Source organism: Hyperolius riggenbachi, chromosome 8 (assembly GCF_040937935.1).
Source record: "Hyperolius riggenbachi isolate aHypRig1 chromosome 8, aHypRig1.pri, whole genome shotgun sequence".
Taxonomy (NCBI): Eukaryota; Metazoa; Chordata; class Amphibia; order Anura; family Hyperoliidae; genus Hyperolius; species Hyperolius riggenbachi.
In genome coordinates this window covers 257,637,058-257,649,311 of record NC_090653.1, presented here as the reverse complement: position 1 = coordinate 257,649,311, position 12,254 = coordinate 257,637,058, and positions in this window count along the sequence as shown.

The following is a 12,254-nucleotide window of genomic DNA, read 5'->3' as shown; positions in this document are numbered from 1 at the left end:
ACACAGTGCTCCAGGCAAGACTTGCACACTTCACGAGATGCAATGCACACTTTCTTTGATGCTGCATTTTCTTGCGTGCAGAAAGAGTAAGCCTATAGGACACCTGAACTGAGAAGGATATGGAGGCTGCCATATTTCTTCTTTTTGAAAACAACACCGCTTGCCTGGCAGCCCTGCTGATATCTTTGGCTGCAGTAGTATCTGAATCACACACCTGAAACAAGCATGCAGCTAATCTTGTCAGATTTTTGTCAGAAACTTCTAATCTGCATGCTTGTTCCAGGTCTATGGCTAAAACTATAAGAAGCAGAGGATCAGCTGGACAGCTAAGCAGAGCCGGATCATCCACAAGGCAAACCTAGGCAGCTGTCTAGGGCCTGTAGAGAGTCTAGGGCCTGGTGGATGCTAGCCCCCACCAAATCTAGCTAGAAACCCAGGTGACCATCAGCAGTAGGTGAAATCTGCTATCTTGCTGAGGGCCCCATTTCATCCATTTCTGCAGCCAGGCAACTGGTATTGTTAAAAATGAAATACTGTAACTATGTCAGCCTCTATCCCTCTCACTTCAGGTTTCCCTTAAAAAAAAAGGATTCAGGATGCCAAAATGCTGATGGGAGTGAAAAAATGCTACGTCAAGCACAAGGGCCAAAAGTGCCAAATCATAATATACAGCACATAAGCGCTGAACGGGTTAATTCAGAGCAAAATATGTTCAGGAGGAACTTTATCCCAGGATTGAACTTCATCCCAATCAGTAGCTGATACCCCCTTTCCCAGGAGAAATGTATTCCTTTTCTCTAATAGATCATCAGGGGGTCTGTATTGCTGATATTGTGGTGACGCCCCTCCTACAGTGTGATGTCAGGACCATGGTCCTGACAGTTTGCTGTCTGTGAACCCTGTTGTTACCACCGCCCATTAGTGGGGAGATCAGTGAATGGGAACTCAGTTCCCATTCATTGATCTAAGTCAGTTTCAATGATTGCCGGGATCAAAGAGATGCCTGCAGTCATTGAAATAACAAAAGTCACACATACCCGCATAACTTCCTGTTAGCTTACTAACAGCACAAAATTATGTGTGGGGACCTCTTGTGGCCAAATAGTACAATTACACCTACATACATTTTTTTTAAAATAATTACACATACACGTACCATTAAAATTAACCACTAAGCGCATCCGCGGCAGTATATCTACGCCCCACAGAAAGACTGTTTGCACCCCAGAGGCGTAGCCTCTGTGTCATATTGCAACAGGATCTGGATAGGATGGCTATATGGGCACATACATGGCAGATGAAATTCAATGTTGACAAATGTAAGGTCATGCATTTTGGACGTACCAATGGTCTAGCACCATACAAAATAAATGGGATACAGTTGGGGACATCAAACTTGGAGAAGGACTTAGGAGTACTCATCGACAACAAGTTAAATAATCGTACTCAATCGTACTCATTAAAAGGGAAATAAAAACTTGAGATGCTAGCATAATATTGCCCCTGTTTAACTCTCTTTTAAGGCCACATCTGGAATATAGAATTCAGTTCTGGGCACCACATTACAGGAAAGATATTGCAGTTTTAGAGCAGGTGCAGAGACGAGCAACAAAATTAATACGTGGGATGGAAGGTCTCGCTTACCAAGAAAGGTAGGGTTTATTTAGTCTAGAAAAAAGACGCCATAGAGGAGATCTAATTAACATGTATAAATACATCAGAGGGCAATATAATAGCTTGGCGGATGAGCTTTTTGTCCCTAGGCCTTCTCAAAGGACATGATCTGCGCATGGAGGAAAAACGTTTTAGACATTTATTTAGGAAAGGGTTCTTTACAGTAAGAGTGATTAAGATGTGGAATGCATTGCAACAGGAAGTCGTTATGGCAAACTCTATACCTGCATTTAAAGGGGACTTTGTAATAGATTGCGGAAAAGCCACCGCGCGGACTGGCAGCGAGGCGGCTGGTTCCGCATTCAGCTCAGCGGTTTACACGCGGCGGCATGCGTCTGATGTGGCTGGGCCTTCTAGTGCACACAGATTGAGTAATGCGCGCGCGGAAAGGCGGAACCTTTATGACAAACGGAGAGGGATCAGCTGACCAGGTTGGTCAGCTGATCTCAGAGCGGGCGGCTATTGGTTGATCAGCGCTGGGTGGCGCCAGGGAGCGCCGCTCTATATATAGTTATTGCTGGTCAGTCTCAAGTTGTCTGCCATTGCGAACACTTACGTGAAAGCACTCAGACCATAGTCAGATCCCACAGTGTGTTACAACCAGGAGGACCTGGAGATTCACACTGAGCCAGATTACTACTGTGTTACTATTGTGTTATACTTCAGACTAGTTCCAGGGTGTTGAGAGACCACGGACCTCACACCCAAGACTAGGGACACTGTGTTACTACTGTGTTATACTTCAGACTAGTTCCAGGGTGTTGAGACCACGGACCTCACACCCAAGACTAGGGACACTGTGTTACTATTGTGTTATATTTCAGACTAGTTCCAGGGTGTTGAGACCACGGACCTCACACCCAAGACTAGGGACACTGTGTTACTACTGTGTTATACTTCAGACTAGTTCCAGGGTGTTGAGACAATGGACCTCACACCCAAGACTAGGGACACTGTGTTACTATTGTGTTATATTTCAGACTAGTTCCAGGGTGTCGAGACCACGGACCTTACACCCAAGACTAGGCCTTATTTGTTACCTGTTATGACCATTTGCTCTGTTGACCTCGCTCTTGCTTTCTGATTCGGTACCTCAGCATATCTGCCTTCCTGTTGCCAAACTCTGCCTGTCCCCGGCTACTGAATCAGTCTACTGTCTCTGTACTTTATCTGCCCGTGTGTTGCCGACCTAGCCTGCCCGACCTTGCGAGCTATCACTCTCTCTAGAGAGATTAGCCTACAGTGCTACCTGTGACGCCCACCTTCCAGGGGTCAGTTAGCCACAAGGCCTTCCTGCTATTCAGCCTGGGGCTCCATCCCCTTGGAAGTCTCAGGCTGCTGGAAGGTCTTCATACTTCCCAGAGGGAGGTATTCCTCATACTGCCAAGGGCCGCCTGCTCCTCGGGTGGTCCTACTCAAAGTCATTACTGTTGCACCAAACACTCACACTATATAGGTGTCCAGAGGTTAGTCATATCTGTATTATTGGTGATTCTGCAGGTCATCAATAATCAGGTATACATCTGTATTCTTGGTGATTCTGCAGATCACCAATAATCAGATTCTCTCTGTGTGCTGACACCGATCGTTACAGGCTTAGATGCTTTACTTGCGTTGAAAGACATCCATGGCTACAATTACTAGGTAATGCCTAATGATGTTGATCCAGGGATTTTATCTGATTGCCATCTGGAGTCGGGAAGGAATTTTTTTCCCTTTTGAGGCTAATTGGACCATGCCTTGTAAGGGGTTTTTTTTCGCCTTCCTCTGGATCAACAGGGATATGTGAGGGAGCAGGCTGGTGTTGTACTTTGTTCTCTGGTTGAACTCGATGGACGTATGTCTTTTTTCAACCAAAATAACTATGTAACTGTAACGATCGGTGGGCGCAGAGAGGTCTGATTACCGGTGACCTGCAGCGTCACGGGGAATACAGACGTATACTAGATTATATGTGATCTGCAGTATCACCGATAATCCAATATACTAGCTAACCTCTGTTCACCGGAGTAGAGTGTAGTGTTTAGGTGTAACAGTAACACTTAGAGGACTAGGCCTCAGTACAGTAAGACGTACTGTACAGATTACTTCCGCAACCCTGAGCTCTCCAAGACGGGAGGAGTCAGACTGCTAGCAGGAAGTATCTTCTGAAAGTCACCCTCAGGCGGAAGGGTTACTAACAGAACGAGGAACCTCCTCCAATGGTGAGGTCGGTTCTCGAGGTCGGACAAGCCAGGTCGTACACACACAGACAGATAAAGTACAAGATCGAGAGGCAGAGGCGGAGTCAAAGTACAGGCAGGGTTCGGCAACGGGGTATCAGAAATATCGGAGTACAAAATCAGGAGGCAGAGGCGGAGTCAAGGTACAGGCTGGGTTCAGCAACGGAGTATCAGAGATAACGAGGTACAAGGTCAAGGTTCAGAAGGATAGTCGAGGCAGGCAAAGGTCATAACAAATAATCACAATCAAACTAGTACTTTAAGCTATCAACAAATCTAGCTTAGTGTAGGATTACAGCTCCAGCTGGTCCCGGCACACTAACGGATCTGACTAACGGATCTGGGTGCTCCCACGTAAGTGAACGCAACGCCAGACAAGGAACAAATGAACAGCTAGCAGTATATATACATATCCTCTCTCCAGCACCTCCCTAAGTGCTGGACCAATGAGGTGTGGAGCCAGGATCAGCTGACCAGCCTGGTCAGCTGACCCCTTCCTTGCTGCCATATATCCCCTGCCTGAGTGCGCGCGCGCGCGCGTCACTCTAAAACTAGAGGGACTACGAGTCCCAGCCAGCGCAGCCCCGCTCAGCGGTGACTCCACAGCGGGGACCTGCGGGCTACTCGCCGCACCCAACGCGGCGGTTTCGCCGCGTTCTGCGGCCTCATGCACGGAGGCAGCCGCCTCATGATGCGAGGAGGCGGCTGCCTCTCCGTGCGAGACAAGGCTGAGTGCGGAAGGAGCCGCCCGCCGCCGGCTCATGGCGGCGGCTCCTCCGCGCTTTCTCACAGTACCCCCCCCCCCCCGAGGAGTGGACTCCGGACAGCTCCTTCCAGGTTTCCCTGGATGTGCCGCATGAAACTCTCTCACCAACCCGTCCGCATGCATGCGGTTCCCAGGCACCCATTGCCTCTCCTCAATACCGTACCCCTTCCAATGTACGAGATATTGCACCGAATTCTGTACAGTACGTGAATCAATTATCTTTTCCACCTCGTATTCAGGTTGGGCATCCACCAACACAGGAGGGGGAGGAGTGGGACCCACCTGGACCGCTGGCTTAAGAAGGGAAACATGAAAAGACCTTACCCCCCGCATGCTAGTGGGAAGTTCGACAGTATAAGTAACATTGTTGATCTTTTTGGTTATCGGAAATGGACCCACAAACCTGGGACCAAGCTTATTAGAAGGTTGTTTTAGGGCCAAGTGACGTGTGGATACCCAAACCGGGTCTCCTGGTTGGAATCTCCACTCCACCGACCGTCTCTTGTCGGCTTGACCCTTCTGACTCAAGAAGGCCTTCTCCAGGTTATTTCTTACTGTCCCCCACAGGTCCTTGAATGACCTTTGCCAGACCTCCAGGGCTGGAAACGGAGTGGAGGCTATAGGCTATGGGGAAAATTTGGGTGATCTTCCCGTCACTACTTGAAAAGGCGAAAAACCGGAGGACGAGTTTTTTAAATTATTTTGGGCAAATTCTGCAAACGGCAGAAATCTGACCCAATCGTCCTGTGCTTCAGCTACATAACACCTTAAGAACTGCTCTAACGATTGATTTATTCTCTCAGTCTGGCCGTTGGTCTGAGGGTGATATCCAGACGAGAAAGACAGTTTTATGTCCATGAGCTGGCAAAAAGCTTTCCAAAAACGTGAGACGAATTGAACTCCCCTGTCTGAAACTATGTTTTCGGGAATACCGTGCAAACGAAAAACATGCGTAATGAACAACTCGGCCAGTTCTTGAGCGGAGGGGAGTCCTTTCAAAGGTACAAAATGGGCCATTTTGCTAAACCGGTCGACCACGACCCAAATGACCGCCATTCCCTCAGACCTGGGAAGTTCGCCTACAAAATCCATGGACAGGTGGGTCCACGGTTCAGTCGGGGTGGGCAATGACTGCAAGGTACCGACAGGTGCCAGCCGGGAGGGTTTACTCTTGGCACATGTCACACACTCCTTCACATATTCCTTGCAATCCGCCGCCAGAGAAGGCCACCAGGCGCATCTGGCTACTAAATCTTGTGTTCTGGATGCCCCCGGATGCCCTGCATTCTTATGTGCGTGGAACATCTCCAGAACCTGAAGGCGAAACGGCAGAGGAACGAACAGAACCCCTGCGGGCTTCCCTTCCGGGATGTCCTGCTGAAAGGGACTCAGCGTCTCCCTCCAATCCTCCCAAGTACCAGTGGCTGCCAGTATCAATCTCTGAGGAATAATGGTCTCAGGAACGGAGGGCTGTGCTGTCTCTGCCTCAAAGCATCTGGACAAGGCATCTGCCTTAACATTCTTGCTCCCCGGGGTATATGTAATGATGAAGGTGAACCTGGAGAAAAATAGCGACCATCGAGCCTGACGAGGGCTCAACCTCTTAGCCCCCTCGATGTATTCTAAGTTCTTATGATCGGTGTAAACCGTAATGGTATGCTCAGCTCCTTCTAACCAATGTCGCCATTCCTCGAAAGCCAATTTGATGGCCAGGAGCTCCCTATTACCAATATCATAATTCTTCTCTGCAGGGGAAAACCTGCGAGAGAAATAAGCGCAAGGGTGCATTCTACCCTGCAAGCCTGATCGCTGAGACAGCACAGCCCCCACTCCTACCTCTGAAGCATCCACCTCCACAATGAACGGGAAGGACGTATCCACATGTCTGAGGATGGGTGCTGAACAGAATAGGCCCTTCAGAGTGGAAAAAGCATGTAAAGCCTCAGGAGACCAGTGAGTTGTATCTGCCCCTTTCTTGGTGAGACTTGTAAGGGGAGAAATGACTGTGGAGTACCCCTTTATAAACCGTCTATAGTAATTGGCAAAGCCAAGAAAGCGCTGCAGAGATTTCAACCCCACCGGCTGTGGCCACTCCAGCACAGCCGAAACCTTGGCAGGATCCATTGACAGGCCTGTGGTGGAAATTATATACCCCAAGAAGGCGACGGACGTTACTTCAAAGATACATTTTTCAAGTTTTGCATATAAGGAGTTCTGCCTTAACAGATTCAAAACAAACCTCACATGGTCTCTATGTTCAGAGAGGTTGTTGGAGAAGATAAGAATATCATCAAGATAGACTAAAACAAATTTCCCCAACACCTCTCTAAATACCTCGTTAATGAGTTCCTGGAAGACGGCCGGGGCATTACAGAGCCCAAAGGGCATCACCAGGTACTCGTAATGCCCGTCTGGTGTATTAAAGGCCGTCTTCCACTCATCGCCCTTTCTTATGCGTATCAAGTTATACGCGCCCCGCAAATCTAGTTTAGAGAAGATTTTAGCGTCTGTAATTTGTGTGAACAAATCGTCTATCAGTGGCAGGGGATAGCGGTTCTTGACTGTAATTTTGTTAAGGCCGCGATAATCAATGCAGGGTCGCAGGCCTCCGTCTTTCTTTTTAACAAAAAAGAAACCAGCTCCAGCAGGTGACCGAGACGGCCGAATGAAACCTTTGGCCAAGTTTTCACGTATATAATCCTGCATGGCTACTTTTTCGGGTCCCGACAGGTTGTACAAATGACCCCGGGGAGGTACACATCCTGAACGGAGGTCAATGGGACAATCGAAAGGGCGATGTGGGGGCAACTTGTCTGCTGCCTTGGGACAGAACACATCGGAATACTCGGAATATTGGTCGGGTACCCCCTCCACCTGAATTCTGGTTTGCCCCAGGGTCAACTTCCCCAAACACTGCTGAAAACAACGAGGTGACCAAGTGGTTAACTGCCCTGTGGCCCAGTCTATTTGAGGTGAGTGGAGTTGCAACCAGGGCATGCCTAAGATGATAGTGGAGGTTGACATGTGCAATACAAAAAACGATAATTGTTCCCCATGAAGTACCCCTATGGTGACCTTCACCTCCGGAGTCTGAGACAGTGCACGATTCCGTTGCAGAGGGGAATCGTCCACTGCTGTGACCTGAATGGGGGGTCTCACAGGAGAAAGGGGGATACCCAATTCCTGCGCAAACTCAAAATTCATAAAATTGGCCGCTGAGCCCGAATCAATAAATGCCTCAGTGGCCATAGACTTATTCTCCCATGCAACCGTACAAGGGAGCAGTAACTTCTTTTCCTTAAGGGGTGCAGTTTGTGTGCCTAGGGTGTCACCCCCCACTATTCCTAGGCAAACTCGTTTCCCGACCTGTTAGGACAGTTTCGCACCCTATGCCCTGCTGCTGCACAGTACAGGCACAGCTGTTCTGTCATTCTTCGCCTTCGCTCTACCTGGGTCAGTCTCGACCGACCAATCTGCATTGGTTCGGGCGGCGGCAAGGCTGGGGAGGGAGAGACAGGCGGAGAAGGTGTTACTAGGGGTGTAGCGGACAGTGCCACATATGATGTCACCCTGACACGGTGACTGCCCCTAGCCTGCCTCTGATGGCGCAACCTGCGATCCACTCGGATGGCCGATGATATGGCCTCGTCAACTGTCTTGGGCTCGGGTACTGTTAACATTAAGTCGGAGACCTCCTCCGACAACCCAGACAAGAAGTAATCCATTAAAGCAAAGTTGTCAAATCGAGCCGTGACTGACCACCTACGGAACTCTGCCGCATAATCCTCAACCGAACCTCTGCCTTGCCGCAGGAGTTTGAGCTTCCGCTCAGAGGACGCAGCAAGGTCAGGGTCGTCGTAAATTACGGCCATGGCCTTAAAGAATTCTTCTACTGAGGTCAGAGCTATATCAGTAGAGGGTAGGTTATATGCCCAGGACTGGGAGTCGCCAATCAGCAACGCTTTAATAAAAATGACCCGTTGGGTCTCAGTCCCCGAGGATCGGGGTCTCAATTCAAAATATGATAGCACTCTACTCCTGAAATTCCGGAAGTCAGACTTGTGGCCGGAAAATTTTTCAGGTACAGGCATACGTATGTCAGTACTAGGAGAGGATCGCACTGAATCAACTGACGTCTGGAGGGTTTGCACAGAGCCTGACAGGACATCAATCATAGTCTTGTGGCTACCCAGCACTTGGTTGATGTTTTCCACCGAAGTGGCAAGTGCGCCCAGACGGTCAGTATGTGCGTCCATTTGCATTTTTTGGGTCTGGCGTTCTGTAACGATCGGTGGGCGCAGAGAGGTCTGATTACCGGTGACCTGCAGCGTCACGGGGAATACAGACGTATACTAGATTATATGTGATCTGCAGTATCACCGATAATCCAATATACTAGCTAACCTCTGTTCACCTGAGTAGAGTGTAGTGTTTAGGTGTAACAGTAACACTTAGAGGACTAGGCCTCAGTACAGTAAGACGTACTGTACAGATTACTTCCGCAACCCTGAGCTCTCCAAGACGGGAGGAGTCAGACTGCTAGCAGGAAGTATCTTCTGAAAGTCACCCTCAGGTGGAAGGGTTACTAACAGAACGAGGAACCTCCTCCAATGGTGAGGTCGGTTCTCGAGGTCGGACAAGCCAGGTCGTACACACACAGACAGATAAAGTACAAGATCGAGAGGCAGAGGCGGAGTCAAAGTACAGGCAGGGTTCGGCAACGGGGTATCAGAAATATCGGAGTACAAAATCAGGAGGCAGAGGCGGAGTCAAGGTACAGGCTGGGTTCAGCAACGGAGTATCAGAGATAACGAGGTACAAGGTCAAGGTTCAGAAGGATAGTCGAGGCAGGCAAAGGTCATAACAAATAATCACAATCAAACTAGTACTTTAAGCTATCAACAAATCTAGCTTAGTGTAGGATTACAGCTCCAGCTGGTCCCGGCACACTAACGGATCTGACTAACGGATCTGGGTGCTCCCACGTATGTGAACGCAACGCCAGACAAGGAACAAATGAACAGCTAGCAGTATATATACATATCCTCTCTCCAGCACCTCCCTAAGTGCTGGACCAATGAGGTGTGGAGCCAGGATCAGCTGACCAGCCTGGTCAGCTGACCCCTTCCTTGCTGCCATATATCCCCTGCCTGAGTGCGCGCGCGCGCGTCACTCTAAAACTAGAGGGACTACGAGTCCCAGCCAGCGCAGCCCCGCTCAGCGGTGACTCCGCAGCGGGGACCTGCGGGCTACTCGCCGCACCCAACGCGGCGGTTTCGCCGCGTTCTGCGGCCTCATGCACGGAGGCAGCCGCCTCATGATGCGAGGAGGCGGCTGCCTCTCCGTGCGAGACAAGGCTGAGTGCGGAAGGAGCCGCCCGCCGCCGGCTCATGGCGGCGGCTCCTCCGCGCTTTCTCACAGTAACTATGTAGCTCCTGTGCGGGTTCTAGCCGCTGATCCTTAGAGGGAAGATCAATGCGTGGGAACGTTATTCCCATTCATTGATCTAAGTCCCCATGTACATAAATAGTTAACTTAGGGACTGAACTTTTTTAATATGTGTCAAGTGGGCATATTACTGTTATTTTTGAAAATATGGGTTTGTAAATAGTGATGGATGGAAAACTAAAAAAAATACTTTAAATTTTGTTTATACTAAAAATACACTTTAATTTCCAAATAAAATATTGGCGCCATACGTTGTACTAGGGAAAATTTTTAAATGTTGCAATAACCGGGACAAATGGGCAAATAAAATATGTAGGTTTTAATTACGATAGCATGTATTGATTGAAAATTATAATGGCCGAAATCAGAGAAATAATCAATTTTTTCTTATATTTCCTGTTAAAATGCATTTAGTATAAAATAATTCGTAGCTAAATGTATCACTCAAAAAAAGCCTAATTGGTGACAAAAAAAAACAAGATATAGATCTTTTTATTGTGATAAATAGTAATAAAGTTATTGGCGAATGAATGGAAGGAATGCTGAAAGATGAAATTGCACTGGTAGAGGAGGAAAAAAAACCCCTCTGTAGTGAAGTGGTTAAAGAATGCTTTGAAGTGCAATAACTATGCACAGGGTGCCGTTGCACTATGTATAGCAACAGTGTCTACCCTGCTGAATCGATACATTCCCCTGACATGCCTTGTCAATTAACGTTCAATCGATTGACTAGTTTGTTGAAAGGGTGATCGGGCAATTCGGAAGATCAACAACAACTGTATTGTGATACAATGCTAGCGATTCAGTCAAATATTTTTTAGATTTTCTATTTTACCGTTTTAAAATGAAAATTCAATAAACAGTATCTGTTCAAAAAAAGAAGTATATTGATTAGATTTGTGCTGATATCTAGATTGAGAGGACAAGGTGGTAGGATCAATCAATGTTTAATCAGTTAGTGAGTGATCGAGCGACGTATGGCTAGCTCATTTTCGGTGGGCGGCACGGTGGTGTCGTGGTTAGTGCTCTCGCCTTGCAGCGCTGGGTCCCCAGTCTGGATCCCAGCCAGAATACTATCTGCACTGAGTTTGTATGTTATCCCTGTGCGTAGGTTTTCATCCAGACACTCCGGTTTCCTCCCACATCCCAAAAACATGCAGATAAGTTAATTGGCTTCCCCCTAAATTGTCCCTAGACTACAATACAAACACTACACGATACATACATAGACAAATGACTACGGTAGGGATTAGATAGTGAGCCCCTCTGAGAGATAGTTAAGTGACAAGACAATATACTCTGTACAGCGCTGCGGAAGATGTCAGCGCTATATAAATACCAATAATTATAAATGCTCTGTGAAAGCAGCCTCAAACAGGGGACGTGAGCGTTTTCCAGGTCAGAGGAGGGTTAAAAAATGCCGCATAGACACCGGCAGCCAAAGGGAGCATTGACAGTTTCTTGCAATTGTCCCGTTTTTCCCAGGTTCTGCATCCTGGGTGTTGGCAACAGAGGGGTTAAGCCAGCCACTTCTAAAAATGTGTCAGGGGGGAGGGTTTAGGTAACGGGAGAGGAAGGGTTAACGGGCCGCCATACAGAGAAAAACAGTTAATCCCTGCTTCTCTTTCCATTGGCAGCACCGTCTCCGCTTGTTACCACGGCAACCAGGCCTTGTCACTGAGCCTGTAATAGGGTGCCTGCATAGAGTCACCTCCACACAAACAAGTCTTATTGTAAGGCTGAATGCGCTCGGAGGCCTTACACCCACCCGCGCCAAAAGATATAGGCGTCCTTGACATTGCTAGGCCAGAATCCTGCGCCTCTCCTCCCGCCATTACCTATTTCCTGTAAATACAATGGCAACTGCTTATTTTACTTTGTGCGTCCTCACTGGCTCCATCATCAAACCTCACTGTCCCCCAGCGCAACACGACTAGCTGTAATTATGTCGCCAAGTGGCCTTGTGACAACCTTCTTTGGTTAATTAGCGGGCTAAATAAACCCGATAAACAGAAAACAGAAGCAAATTAGCATCTCACATCAGGCTGGACTGGCGTCTGAGTGGCACTAATTTACCCGCTAATCAGATTCGTATTCCCTTCTGCATGCTTACTGAATGCGATCCGCATGACGGCCCTGGCGTT